The following is a 15,100-nucleotide window of genomic DNA, read 5'->3' as shown; positions in this document are numbered from 1 at the left end:
ATATGTACCCATTTCTTTTTGGCATCTCCAACACCGGTTATCCTTTAATTTATAATTTTTTCTAGTGAGAATGGTGTTTGATACCATCTATTTACAACTTTAAAATAATTTTCTTTTATTGTTTGTGCTACAGTATTTATTTTGTTTTTAATCTAGCTTCTTCCCATTTTTCCAAGTCTAAATTGTATCCTAACTCTTGTGCCCATTTTATCATCGAATCTTTAATTTCCACTTCTTCAACGGATCTTTTCCGTAAGATGTTATATATTTTACATAATATATTTTTTTCATCTTCTTTCATTAATATTCATTGTCTTCTTTCTCAAAACCAAATAAACTCTCATCCTTTGTAAACCTGGCTTGGTAGACCTATTGTGACAAGGTCTATCATGCACATGATGAATTGGGCACAAGGCCATGAAGTTTCATGTTGCCAATCTCTTCCTTTTAGTTGGTTTCAAGGTGATACAAGATTCCTTTGCATACTGTTGGGCATGCTTTGATGGTGAATTCCTGCATGGCAGGGGTTGGACTTGATGGCCCTTGTGGTCTCTTCCAACCCTACGATTCTATGATTCCTTCTTTAAGTTGAATATAATTCAACCAATTCATATGGCCTAGTTTAGTTATGATTTCTTCCTTTAATCTTAATATAACATTTCCTTCATTATCATGAGTTCATATGTCTCTGTACCTTATCCATTTATGATCTTTTCCCCATTGGCCTAAAAAAGCCTCTTGTGTGGAAACCCAAAGCGGAAGTCCAATGTAAAACATTTTTTCACAGTTAGCCAGTTATTAATGAAAGGTTTCCTCAGTAGATGTTCATTAAAGACTTTGTCCCATTGTGCACATCATATGCCTTTGAGATCCAGTTTGTCTTGAATCTTTTAAATATAATATAAAATATAATAAAATATAATTTAGGCCATGGCTGGGATATTGTGGATGGATTAGGATACTGACATTCCCTGCACATACAGTACATTTAGCCCCAAAATAATTATGGTGCATTTAGCCATTTCTTGCCAAATTTTGGAGGCAAATATCATTTTTAAAAAAACAGTTCTGGGGAGCCCTCTGGACTTGAGGGCCACTGGGCCCACCCCCAATTTAGATCCAGAGATGGTCTCCCATATCCCCCAACATTTCACAGTCAGGAAAAACAAGGCACATGTGGTCAAGCAACACCAGAAGGTGGAGAGGGTGGCCAAGGTTGTTTATGAGGAAGATCACACAAGCTAGGAAGGGCACAGCAGTTTGCTTTTGTCAGGGATGATGGGAGTTGTAGCTCTTCACCTCTGGCTCGAACTCACCACCTTGTTACGCACCGGTGCTGACCAGTTTTGGCCAGTGGTTAAAGCTTTGCTCTAAAGCAGCAGAGTTACAGAGAATAGGCTGAAGACCCTGACAAACTCTCCAAGCCTTCTCACTCTTGCTTCCACAGAAGTCTTCCCACTTCTTCAAGATCCAGCTGGCTCTTGTATCTTCACCCAAGACACCAGACAACTCAGTAGTCTTATAAAATATCTACTTTATTCTACTATATACAGCTCCAAAACTATCCAACACAACTCCAGTAATACTCCAATACTCCTCACTACTACTACCCACAAAATACATTGGGATTCATAGCCATTATTATAGTCATTGCAAAACACCACCCACTGTTGTCTGTTTCCACCCAGTGGGCATGTACATCCACTCTCATTGGTTCTCTTGGTTCAACCCACAATTAATGATTTCATCATTTCACCTTGTCCACTTAACAATTCTCAGGTGTGTTCAATTATCCACTTTACATTTCTGTCCTTGGCATTTAGGACTTGCTAATTCCATTACCTTTTACACCTGTGTGGCTTCTAATTGCTTCTGCTGAGTCACCCTGACTCTCACATACATGTTTTATTTCTTTGACTGTATATCCCAAGTTGCATTTTCCTTAACAATCCCCTCCGAAATAAAATATTGTATGTGGCTTACAATGTCATTCCAACCATTTGTGTCAACCTTTCATGTTTTTCCACTGTCAATGCTTTAGTAAACAAATCTGCTATGTTATTTTGTGTTTCTATGTATCTCAACTCTATTTCTCCTTTTTGAACCATGTCTCTTACATTTTGGTATCTTACACCCACATATTTGGTTCTGTTCTTCAAACTTTCTGTTTCAGCCATTGCTATGCATGATTGCGAATCTTCTTGAATTTCTACAGGTACTTTGAAATTTTCGTTCAAGTCATTTAACAATTGTTCAAGCCATTGTACCTCGTTCACAATTTCGTTCAAAGCTGCAAATTCTGCTTCAGATGTGCTTAATGCTACGTTTGTTTGTTTTCTGCTTCTCCATACTATTGGACTTTCACTATATTTGATTATCATTCCTGTCACTGACTTCTTGTCTCCTGATTCTGATGCAAACGAACTGTCTACAAAACAATCTAAATCTTCATTACTGCTTCTGATGATTAACTTTTTGTCTAGAGTCCCTTTCAAATATCTTAACAAGTGTTTCACAGCTGTCCAATCCTCAACCTTAGGATCACAAAGTCTTCTGGATAAAACGTTAACGGCATACGAAATGTCTGGTCTAGTGTGGCAAGAAATGAATTGTAGAGATCCTATTATGCTCCTGAAAAATGTCTTGTCCTCAAAATCTCTGGTTGTTGGCTCAGATACGAAACCAGTTGTCATTGGAGCTCTAACTATCTTAGCATTTTGTAGTCCACACTTTTCAATCAAATTTTCTATCTTCTTTCTCTGGCTTAGTAAACAATGTCCTTCTTGTGTCCATTCAACATTAATGCCTAAATAAGACTTCAACAAACCTAGATCTTTTAAAACAAATTTTTCTGACAACTCTCTCTTCACTGACTCTATTTCCTGTTTTGACTTTGCTGCCATGCACAAGTCATCCACATAAATCACTAACACTATGTCTCCTTTTGTATAAACACAAGCATCTGCTACGCTTCTCTTGTATCCTAACTTAACTAGCTCATCATTAATGCACAAATTCCATGCTCTGGCACTCTGTTTTAAACCATACAATGCCTTCTTCAACCTATAAACTTTCTGACTTCCATTCTCCTCAAAACCTTGTGGCTGTTCCATAAAAATTTCTTCATCCAAATTTGCATTTAAATAAGCTGTTTCAAAATCAAAATGTTCCACAACTAAATTCCTTCTTGCTGCTACAGCTAACACCATTCTCAAACTTTCTGGCTTTGCTGTTGGAGAATAAGTCTTATCAAAATTCTCATACTGCTGTTGTGCAAATCCCTTAGCTACCAATCTTGCTTTGTATTTAATGCTTCCATCAGGCATTTCCTTTCTCTTGTACACCCATTTACAACCAATCACTTTCTTATCTCTGGGTCTATCAACAACTTCAAAAACATTTTTGTTCACCAAGCAACTAAACTCACTATCCATTGCTTCACACCATCTTTCTTGTTCTTCTCTAGAAAAGGTTTCTAACTCTTCAAAACTCTCAGGCTCTTCTACAACTGTACAAGCTCTTGCCTGTGTCACAACAAATCTATCTGGTGACTTTCTAACTCTGTGACTACGCCTGGGTACGAATTCTGTCATTCTAGTGGTTACTGGTCTTGATTGTGTCTCCCCATCTGAGGTACTACCACTACTGCTAGTAGAGGCTTCTGGCTTGACTGAAACCCCTCAGTTTCCTGAAGTTGGTTCAGCCTGGGCTTCTTGCTCACTTGAGCTACCTAACCTCAAGAACACTTCCTTGTTTGCATGCAGCTTGTCCCAGCCAGCATGTCTTTCAAAATTTGCAGACCTGGAGTACTGTACTTCTCTTCCTGCCAAAAGAAATTTGTAGCTGTTCCCTGAGTATCCTAAGAACATAAGCCTTTTGCTTTTTGGTTCTCCTTTTCTACTAAAACAAGCAGGTATGTACACATGTGCATATTGTCCAAACACTCTTAAATACTTGAAATTTGGCACTCTCCCATACAAGACCCTGTAGGGAATGTCTTCAATCTCTGAATGAAATAATCTATTACTTATGTGTATGGCAGTCAGAGTAGCTTCACCCCAGAAACTGTCACCTACTCCTGCATCTGCCATCAGGCAAGCAGAAATCCTTTTAATGTCTTGGATTTTCCTTTCTGCTAAACCATCCTCACTTGGACAAGCAGGGTTGGTGGTTTCATGTCTTATCCCCACCTTCTGAAACCAATTATACAGCTGGTTGTTTAAAAATTCGCCACCTCTATCTGTAACAATTGTCCCAACTCTGCTATCAAATTGTCTCTCTATCATTCTTACCCATGCTTTCAAACTTTGCCCAGCGTCAGACTTATTTTTCAATATTCTTACAAAAGCATACCTTGAATATCTATCCACAATTACTAGGAAATATTTGCTTCCTCCTAAAGACAAACAATTTGCTTGGGCTACATCAGCATGTACAAATTGAAATGGTCTTTGAGCAATTCTCTTGGATTTCTTAGCTACTGGAAAAGCTCTGACCTTGACTTGATTACAAACTGTACAGTCTAAATGATTTTTGCATTCTGCTACTTTCAGATCTGGACACATGCTTATTAAATTCTTTAAACACTTAAAACTTGCATGGCCAAATTTTCTATGGAGCTCATGTATGCAGTCTTTGTGCATCGGAACATTATCAATATTGTTAGCATTCTCAACTTTGTAATTATCAACATTTTCTTCTAAGAAATAAAGCTTATCCTTTTTCAAACCTATGCCAAGCAGTTCCCCATTCAAGGTTATTTTACACAAGTTCTTTTCAAATGTGACTATGTATTCTCTGTCTGTTAATCTGCTCACTGATAACAAGTTGTTTTCTAATTCTTTTACATGCAAAACATCATTAAAGTTTTCTTTCAGCCCTGGAATGTAAACTGTTCCCATTTGATTTACAGTACTGAGCTCATTCCCATCAGCCAAAACTACAGCATTTACATTGGCTGGCTTTTTATCACTTATCATGTTAATATTGTTACACATGGAGGATGAGGCTCCTGAATCTACAAGCCATTTAGAGTTTGCATTTCGTTTTTCTTTTATCATGGTCGCAAACCCCTTATTATTATTTCTATTGTCCTTCAAAAAAGGCGGCTTGGACTGCTTCTGCCTCTTGCTTGCTTCTATCAGCAGCCAACTGCTTGCAGTGCCTCTGCAGATGTCCTATCTTCTTACAGTAGAAACATTTTCTTTGTTCCCTCGAAGAAGCTGCCTGGTCCAGCCCACGCACATCAGGCTTGGCTTGCTTACTTGGCACGCTCTTAGAAGTTGCTGCGTCATTCCTCTCAGACAACCTCCTCTGGTTTTCTTCCAGAATCCTGGCCACAACTAAGTCTGTCGTTAATTCTTCTGTCGGTAAGTTCTGCAAAGCATTGGTGATGTTGCCCCAAGTAGGATCTAATGATTCAAGAAATATGTAGCACTGCTGTTCTCTACTTATTTCCACTCCTCTTAGCTCAGCCTGCACAAACAAGTCTTGCATCGTTTTTAAATGCTCTACCACACACTGTCCTTTTGCCATCTTCTGCCTATAAATTCTCTTAGACCATAGCATTTTTGCAAAGGCAGTAGAAGGAGTGTGTAGTCTCTGCAGAGTGTCCCAAACATCTTTGGCGGTTTCCTTATCTCTGACATCATTAATCAAGTCTTCTTCCAGCATTAGGAAAAGACAGGCCTTGGCTTTATTATCTTTCTCTTTTATGGCTGCAGTTGCTGCGGCTGGCAGCCCGGCTTCAACAGTGGCCCACAAACTTTCTTTTACTAGTAGAGACTGGGCATAAATCTTCCAGGTGGAGTAGTTGCTTCTATTCAATTTGCTAAACTTCAAAATCTCCATTTTAATTTGTGCAGTGACTCAATTGACACAGTCCTTCTGAGTTTGCACAGCTGACCCCTTTCGGGCTTAATCAAAACACAGGAGGAGTTACTCACAGAGCTTATCAGTGCAGCGCAAACAGCTTGCTCTGATCTGTCTTTTACAAAACTGTCTTCCACTCTCTGGAACTTTCAGCTTCTGTGGATGCTGGGTGCTGCAGTAACTGGGCCCGTAACCCTTGTCAGGGATGATGGGAGTTGTAGCTCTTCACCTCTGGCTCGAACTCACCACCTTGTTACGCACCGGCGCTGACCAGTTTTGGCCAGTGGTTAAAGCTTTGCTCTAAAGCAGCAGAGTTACAGAGAATAGGCTGAAGACCCTGACAAACTCTCCAAGCCTTCTCACTCTTCTTCCACAGAAGTCCTCCCACTTCTTCAGGATCCAGCTGGCTCTTGTATCTTCACCCAAGACACCAGACAACTCAGTAGTCTTATATAAAAGATCTACTTTATTCTACTATATACAGCTCCAAAACTATCCAACACTACTCCAATACAACAATACTACCCACTGCTACTACCCACAAAATACATTGGGATTCATAGTCATTATTATAGTCCTTGGATCATACCACCCACTCTTGTCAGTTTCCACCCAGTGGGTGTGTACATCCACTCTCATTGGTTCTCTTGTTTCTACCCAGAATTAATGATTTCATCATCTCAGCCTTGACCACTAAACAATTCTCAGGTGTTTTCAATTATCCACTTTACATTTCTGTCCTTGGCATTCAGGACTTGCTAATTGTATTACCTTTTACACCTGTGTGGCTCCTAATTGCTTCTGCTGAGTCACCCTGACTCTCACATACATGTTTTATTTCAATCACTGTATATCCCATGTTGCTTTTTCCTTAACAATGGCAGCCAATGGGAGCGGAGGAAGGTCCAGGTAATGGGAAGGAGGCCACGCCCCCTCAGGAATGGGAGCCAATGGGAAAATCACATTAGTCCCCATAGACTTCGGTTTTATCAATCAAGAACATTCCTAATACAGCGCTGCCCTCTTGTGGATACTCAGGGCACTGCAGCCTCCTTGGGCTTCTCACCAACTTCTATCCTGGACCGCCATCTGGTGGCCACTCTTGGCAATTCACTAATAGCAGTAAACCAAATTAAACAGTATATAAAACAACAACATGAAACAAGCTAGACAAGGAAACTGTTACATGGATTTGTAATTGGTTGACCATTAACTTTGACGCCATCCACTTCATAAGGTCCTTTAATTCCTTTATGTCTTTATGTCTTCCTCCAATCAATAAACGTCTACCTGGGGTTCTTCTGTCCTGGGGCAGCTATCAAGCGACTCCCCCACTGACAGGTCCCAGGCTGTCACTCTGCCCCCCGACGGCCTTCCTTTCCCCATTCTGGTGCCGGAAACCCAAATCCTCCAGTGGTGGCCTGGATGGTGTGAGCTTCAGGAGGTTTCCCAGTCTTGGGCTTGGCCCTAGTTCCTCTGAAGAAGGCACCTGCTCCTCCACCACCGGGATCTCCAGAACCACCGGGTTCTCCAAGAACTCTTCTTGTTCCTGGGTCTCCATTGGAGTTAAAACTGTGAGACTTTGCAAACTGCCAGATCTGGAGTCAGTCCTGTGCTCAAAAAATAAAACTCATTTGAAACAAAAGAAGCTTTATTGATGAATCCAGGCAGAAACATCCATTAACACCTTTTTGCAAAGTCTGAAGTCCAAAGGAACTTGGTCCCTTCTTAACCCACTCAACCTCTCCCTAAGCCAGCCCCCAATTCCCAAGCTAAAGCAACACAAGCGGAGGTTGCATAGATACCAAGGTTGTGTATACTCCCCATTCCCTTCCCCCAGACAGCCTCACCTTGAAGAGCGGTGTTCCCAAGCCAGCTTCCCTCCTCCTTGATAACCATCTCCAGCTGCAACCCCATCGATCTCTCCAAACGCCCTCCTTCATCTAAAAGCCACTCGGTCTGTCCTTCTAATTTCCCACTACATGCTTTCTATAACCCATCACTCTACACTACCTATTATGAACTACAACTATAACTCCTCTTTAATAACCAAATCCTAATATTTTTACTCTTTAGGACAGAACCCTTATATACTGTTTCTGACACACAATGGACCAGTCCCAATCCTTCAGGTATACATCACCAGTCTGAAGTGACAATTCTCCCATCTCAGTCTTTCAGGCAAGGAGCATCAGCGTGAAGTCATAATGAGCCTGAGTTCAAATTGGGCCAGTCTGAATCCTTCAGGTGAAGTCACAATAGTACCATCTCAATTCCTCAGGCAAGGAACCTCAGGCTGAGATCACAATGGTTCAGTTTCAATCCTTCAGGAAAGAAGCATCAGCATGAGGTTGCAATGGGCCAGTCTCAATCCTTTGGGTAAAGAGGACCACCCTGAAGTCACAATTGTACCATCTCAATCCTTCATCCAAGGAGCATCAGACTGAAGTCACCATGGGACAGTCTCAATGTTTCAGGCAAGAAGCATCAGCCTGAGGTCGCAATGGGCCAGTCTCATTCAGGGAAGGAGCACCAGCCTGAAATCACAATATGTCATGAATACTTTTATTCATGCATTTATTCATTTGGGATTCTAGGTTTACGTTTAGATTAGAGTTAAGATAGATGGGATTTATGGTGGGTTAAAATAATATGTTTTAATATGTGCATTAATAGAAGATACAGCGCGCCCGCGCCATACGCGGGTGCGCTTTACGCGTCTTGAGCATACGCGATCAAGCCGCGGGGCGCACGCAGGGCAAAAGGGGTGGCACGTCCCATTCAATTGCATGGGCGCACGCGCCTGTTGCACCCCGCGCGCCACCGCGCCACCATGCACGAGCCCCATTGTTTACAATGGGGCTTGAGCATAGGCAGAATTTGCCTTACGCGGGGGGATCCGGAACGGATCCCCGCGTAAGGCGAGGGCCCACTGTACTAGAAAAAGGTAGAGAGATCATGGCTAAAGAATGTGATTGTTTGCTAGGATTGGAATGTGTGGGAATCATCCTTCTAACAGAGGCTTGAATTTAAAAGACTGGTCTCTGTAAAAGGAGGGAGAACATAGAGAGTTATTGGTATTGTTATATTGTATTGTGTTGTTATGTGTTTATGCTTACTATATTTTTATACGGTATCATATTAGATTAAGATTGATGGGGTTTCATTATATATATATATATATATATATATATATATATAGTTAAGCCATAATGTTAATTAAAACTGTTGTGTGGCTGAGTTCTGTGGTCCAAGGCCAGAGGTGCAGTGGTTGGGATAAGGCACATGAGAGCTTAATAGTTTTTAGAAACGCTGCCACAATCCCAGATGGGAGGACACTGTGCAGGGAAGGGCTATCCAATTAATTAGCTTTATTGGTTAATGGGGTGGCGTTAATTTATGGTTATAAAAGTGATATAACTAACACTTTCTTTCATTCCTGACAAAAAGTCACTTCTATTGCATGTATCTTCTTCTTCAATAAAAGCTGTTCCTTTTTCAAAGTAGTGCCTTTTGTGTTGCAAGAAGGGCTGCAATTAGGACCCTGACAGATATCTCTCTCCTCTTCCATTCCCCCTGCTATCCCAAAAGGGCTGGAGAGCATACCAAACCAGCCACAGACCCTTTCCCTGCTCTTGTGTAATGCCAGGTCAGTCAAAAATAAAACGCACATAGTCCATGATCTCCTACTGGATGAAGAGGCTGACCTGGCTTGTTTCACAGAGACCTGGCTGGGTGATGATAGCTCCGCCACCTGGGATCAGGCCTTACCAGCCGGGTTCTCTGTCAGTGAGCAGGTAAGAGGACGTCGCTTTGGTCCATGAAGACAATCTTGCTTTGGCCAGGATACCTATCCGTAAGATGGACCACATCGAATTTATTTACCTCAGCTTAAAGACTAGGGAAAGTCTACGGATTGTGTTGGTTTACCGTCCGCCCCGTTCCTTAACAGACTCTCTAGCGGAGCTGACACAACTGGTCTTTGAGCTGCTGCTGGATTCGCCTAGGCTTTTAGTCCTGGGCGACCTCAACATCCCCCTCGATGCCCCTCCTCAGCATGCGCAGGGATTGCCAGGGCCTAGCTGCTGCTGCTTATTCCACTGGGGGCCTTTGTGGGAAAGGAAGGTATGCTCTGGGGGTTCAGTAGCCTCCCCTTCCTTCCTTCCTTCCTTCCTTCCTTCCTTCCTTCTTTTGAGGAGACCGCAATGGAGCCCAAGGTGCAGAGCTGGACTCAGGAGAGAAAGGCAGGAAAGGAAGGCTCTGCTTTGGAAATATAGCTGTCTCTGTGTATCCTGTATGTTTGTGTGTGTGTATGTGTGTGTGTTTGCCTCTGCTGTTCTTATGGCTGGGAATGGAGCTGAGGACTTAGGAGAGAAGAAAGGGTCAGTTTTGTGCAAATGCAGAACTTCTGCACATCAAAGAGTCCAATGTGTTTAAATAACAAAGAATTTTATTGAGAACACATAGAAATTCAGTGTTTAAGCAAGAACTGCCCACTCCAATCCAAACAATACATTAAAACCCCAAAACCTAAAACTCCTCCCTTTTCCAAACCTAGCCCCCACCTCCAATTCCCACAGGTAACAAGCCCCCCTTTGCCATTCCCAGAAACTAACCCTTTCTGTCAATACCTGCCCCCAGCTTTCTTCAGCCAACACCCCACACATTGCAAAAGCTATCATTCCCATAACTATTCTAGACATCTATAACAAATCCCAGCCCCCAAACTACCGAACCTATGCCATGACCCACAATCTCCAGCCAAATTTACAACCCAAAGTAATTATCTATACTATTAGCTATTAAAACCTTAAAATAACAAAATACAACTTTAAAACACAAACAGACATATCGACACACAAAGCTTACAAACAAAATCACAAGGGCCTTTTCTTAGCACCACTGGATTGAAAATATATTTTTTGTATTCATTATTGACAAAAATAATGTTAATTCATTACTGGGATTTGTCTGGCTTCTCTCCTGTGTGGACTCTCTTATGTGTCACTAGGCTTAACTTCCAAGAAAAACATTTCCCACAATGCTGGCATTTGTATGGCTTCTCTCCTGTGTGGACTCTCTGATGTCTCACTAGGTCTGACTTCGAAGAAGAACATTTCCCACAATGCTGGCATTTGTGTGGCTTCTCTCCTGTGTGGACTCTCTGATGCTTGACAAGGACTGACTTGTAAGCAAAATGTTTCCCACAATGCTGACATTTATGTGACTTCTTTCCTGTGTGGACTCTCCCATGACTGACAAGTTCTTCTGTAAACAAGGACAATGACAGACAAGACAATCTCAGCATTAAGAGAAGAAGATGTTACCCCACGATTTAGCCCCACGTTCACCCCTCCCTATTTCAGATTAGATTAATAAAGTTGGTGTGAGAGACCTGAGCATGACCCTGTTCTGGATGCCCCCAAATCTATATAATGTTTGTGTTCTTACTCATAGGAGCTAGCAAAGAAGAGACCGAGGGAACTTTGATGAGGGAATCAGTGGAAGCAGATAGTCAAAGGACTGCTGAAAAACATATTCCATTAAACATGGTTTGCAGTAAACTCCTGCGGCTGTGAGAGGGTCTCTCTGGTCCTTTTTCCAGGCAAAGCATTTTTCGAGGCAAAGCATTCTCTGAAGATGCCAGCCACAGATGCTGGAGAAACGTGAGAAAGAAACTCTGCCAGAACATGGCCACATAGCCCAGAAAACCCACAAAAAACTGTGTATGCCAGCCATGAAAGCCTTCGACTTTACAGATCATAAAAACATCACAAAGTATAAACATTCCAGTTACAGTAATCGCAGGGCAGTTATGCTGTTATGACTGGAAGTAAACATATATGCAATTATAATTATATATACACACTGATGTTGAACAGAACGTGGGCGGTGTATACATGCGCAGGTGCGTCCATGTGCATGCTTATGTACCCGCATATTTCTCCATGCGTTTGCTTAAGTTTAAATTGTACGCAAGTAGAAGAGTATATATAAATGTGTGTGTGTGTGTATACGTGTGTGTGTGTGTGTATATATAATCCAACATATATGTGTACATGTGCTTGCATCTCTCTCTCTCTCTCTCTCTCTCTCTCTGTGTGCGTATATATATATGTGTGTGTGTGTGTGTGTGTGTTTAAATACGTGCGCATACACATGCACATGTTCAGACAGGTATCTATGGATATGTATAGGTGTATCTATGGATGTTGTATGCAAGATCTATAGACTTGAAACATTATATGGGCATGGACAGGGGGAGCGTGTCCCTGTTAGTGCTCTTGGACATCTCAGCGGCCTTCGATACCATCGACCATGGTATCCTTCTGGGACGCCTGAGGGAGTTGGGAATTGGGGGCACTGCTTTGCAGTGGTTCCGTTCCTACCTCTCGGGCAGGTCCCAGATGGTGGAGCTGGGGGACTGTTGCTCCGATAGGAGGGCCCTGGCATCTGTTGTCCCTCAGGGAGCGATTCTGTCCCCTATGCTATTCAACATTTACATGAAGCCGCTGGGAGAGATCATCCGGAGACATGGGGCGCGGGGTTATCAGTACACTGATGACACCCAGATAATTTTCCCTATGTCTCCGACTGATGCAGTAACTAAGGATGGCATCTCTCCTCTAGATGCCTGCTTGGCGTCGGTAATGGGCTGGATGAGGGAGAACAAACTCAGTGTGAATCCAGGGGAAACGGAAGTACTGGTGATAGGTTCCCCGGTTTCTGGTGGTGAGATCTGTCACCCGGTCCTGAACGGGGTCACGCTCCCCCTGAAGGACTCGGTGCGCAGCTTGGGAGTACTCCTTGATTCGTCGCTCCAGCTGACTTCTCAGGTGGATGCGACGGTCAGGAGTGCCTGTTATCAGCTTCGGCTGATACGCCAGCTGCGTCCCTACCTGGACCGAAAGGACCTAGAGTCTGTTGTACATGCTTTGGTAACCTCTCGATTGGATTTCTGCAATGCGCTCTACATGGGGCAACCCTTGTACCAAACCCGGAAGCTGCAATTGGTGCAGAACATGGCAGCTAGATTGGTCGCTGGTAGCTCCAGGTCGGACCATATAACACCTATTTTAAAAGACCTTCACTGGCTGTCTATTCGCTTCCGAGCTCAATACAAGGTGTTGGTTTTGACCTATAAAGCCCTAAATGGCTTGGGCCCAGGGTACTTGGAGGACCGCCTCTCCCCATATAATCCACCCCGCACACTCAGAACATCCGGGACTAAATTGTTGGAGGTCCCTAGGTCTAACCTTACCCGGACCTCACAGAGGGCTTTTACTACTGCTGCCCCTTTACTTTGGAATAAGCTCCCTGCAGAGCTTCGCTCCGCCGCCTCATTAGCTGTTTTTAAAAAACAGCTGAAAACATATCTATTCCGGCTGGCCTTCCCACCTTAAATTGTTTGTCTATCTTTCCTGCCCCCTTCTTTCCCTTTTGACCCTGGATCGATGGAACTTTTTTGCATTTTTCTTCTGCCCCTGATATGTGTATTTTCCTATTTTACTGTTTCCTGTTCCTGTTTTTTGTAGTAATGGTTTTAATTGTTATACTGAATTTTTAATCCTGTATTGTAATGTTTTTATAAATTTTGTAAGCCGCCCTGATCATTTCCATGGAAGGGCAGGGTAGAAATAAAATTTATTATTATTAATATATATATATATATATATATATATATATACACACACACACACACACACACGCACACACATATATATATATAGGTTCATAAAGGTATAAGTCTGAGTGGTCTTAGATAGAGATGCCTCCACATATATACATATATGAATATGCACAAACACACATGCACACATCCATCTGTTGTTGTCCATTGTTCTGGTCCGTTGTTCCAGGTGATGCTGGAGAAGACGCCCTGCCTCCATCAGAACCAGAGGCTGCAGGCGATGAGGAGAGGGACTCCTTGCCCAATGCATGGCTCACCTGGAGGGCCAGCACCAGGAAGGTCACAAAGGCCCCATTCCCACTCCCTCATTTGCCCTGGATAGAACTGGGCAGATCCGGGTGCCCCATAACGAATCTCCCCAGAAACAAGTTCCTACTACCCTTTACCTCAATCAGGGTAATCTACCCCCTGAACTTGACCCAATAATGACCGGGGCTGAGTTCATATTTGTCAGCAACAGGGAAGAGCTGGTTGTTTTCAAAAGGAAAGGGTCCATAGTCCGCTTTCAGAAAAAACGCACTAAGGGGGATTTGCCCTGGATCTCTTGTGCAAGCCCCTGACAGAGTTGTGTTAAAATTGGTGTGAGTGTGAACTTCCAACTTTTAAACCGGTTTGGGAACCAGGGTAAAATGTAGTCTGAATGGCCTTATATTTAAGGGTGAAGGAAGCAAGAAACAACAAGCAAAGTCTAAACACTTCCTTTTACCATTGCAGCGTTGGAGCGTGTCGCCACCCTCGAATTGTCAATGGCTCACCTGCAGCAAGGCCAGGAGCAGCAAAGAATGTGGCTAAACAACTCCATGTGTGGCGCTCCACACAATAAGGATGTGGGTCTTCCTTTTCTTATTACACTGAGATATTCCCATGGTTGTATTTAAATTACCAAATATCGACCAGATATTAACTATTAATTTAACGGAATTTTATCTCCCTTTTCTTCAAATGTTTTAAGACAACTCCATTCCATTTCTAAATATCCTTTTGATTTCCCTCTTAGTAAGGCAGAAACTATATCCATATTTCTAGCTTCATATTTCTTAATCAACCAATCTTCGATAGAAGGATTAATTGCAGATTTCCAAACTTGAGCAAATAAGATCCTTGCACATGAGACCATATATAAAACAATTCTATTGTATTTTACTGACTTTATGTTGTGTGTCATGTTTAGTAAAAATAAAGTGGGTTCAAAGGGTTTATATCAAGAATGTTTTGGATGGTTCCATGAATCCTTTGCCAGAATCCTTTAGCTTTAATGAGTGTCCACCAATATGAAAAAAGCTTCCCTCGGGTTCCCCGCATTTCCATCACTTAGTATTGCCAGTTTTGTATATCTGGTGGATTTTTTGGGGGGTTAGATACCACCAGTATAACATTTTGATATCATTTTCTTTATAGTTTTGGCACAGAGTGAATTTATTTGTTCCTTTCCAAGATTTTCCCCATTCCTCTATAGTTATAGTTTTATGTATATCACGTGCCCATCTTACCATGCTGTGTTTAATAATTTCATCTTCTAGATCTCTTTCTTTGAATAGC

The sequence above is a fragment of the Sceloporus occidentalis genome, unplaced genomic scaffold (genome assembly GCF_023333645.1).
Source record: "Sceloporus occidentalis isolate IW3139 unplaced genomic scaffold, rSceOcc1.0.p SCAF_57, whole genome shotgun sequence".
In the NCBI taxonomy this organism is placed as follows: Eukaryota; Metazoa; Chordata; class Lepidosauria; order Squamata; family Phrynosomatidae; genus Sceloporus; species Sceloporus occidentalis.
The sequence above is the reverse complement of the archived record's forward strand: the minus strand, read 5'-3'. Positions refer to the sequence as shown.